The 476-nt window shown below is 62.4% G+C and overlaps 1 protein-coding gene across 8 annotated transcripts in view; it reads right to left on the bottom strand.

Moving 5' to 3' along the window:
• Positions 1–476, bottom strand: part of LOC119582015 (ecdysone-induced protein 74EF-like) — a gene marked incomplete at its 3' end in the record, with an annotated part of 261,423 nt that overhangs the window by 12,714 nt on the left and 248,233 nt on the right.

Raw genomic sequence — 476 nt, 5'->3', positions numbered from 1 at the left:
GCCTCCCCCCCCCTACCTCTATCATGCTCGTGTGCTCCTCTTATGCAAGTCCCCGCGTCCCTCCCTCCTTCCCTCCGTCCCTCCCTCCGTCCCCTCGCGTCGTATTCCTCCATCCCCTTTATTCGCGTGGCGTGTGTGTCGCGCCGCCCAGGAAGGGGTCAGCTTTAAGGCCAACCATTCGCCATATTCTGTTACAGCACCGCGGACGTCCGTCTAGTTCGTTGGCCTCGGCGGCTGGCGGGCTGGTCGGGCAACCGCGGCGGCCTTGGCTGTGCCTGGCCTATGGGCGTAGGGGCGTGGAGAGGGGCTGCAGGCGTGGGCTAGGGGTAGGGGGTGCGGAGGAGGGGTTAGGGGGTATTATAGGGAGTGGGGAGAAGGGGAGGGGGGCGATTCTGGGAGCTTTAGTTCGGAATGGGATGGGAGAACGGGTGGTGCATGTGACCTTGGTGTGTAAATATGTGTAAAGATATCGAGTT

Source organism: Penaeus monodon, chromosome 15 (assembly GCF_015228065.2).
Source record: "Penaeus monodon isolate SGIC_2016 chromosome 15, NSTDA_Pmon_1, whole genome shotgun sequence".
Classification (NCBI taxonomy): domain Eukaryota; kingdom Metazoa; phylum Arthropoda; class Malacostraca; order Decapoda; family Penaeidae; genus Penaeus; species Penaeus monodon.
The sequence above is the reverse complement of the archived record's forward strand: the minus strand, read 5'-3'. Positions and strand labels throughout refer to the sequence as shown.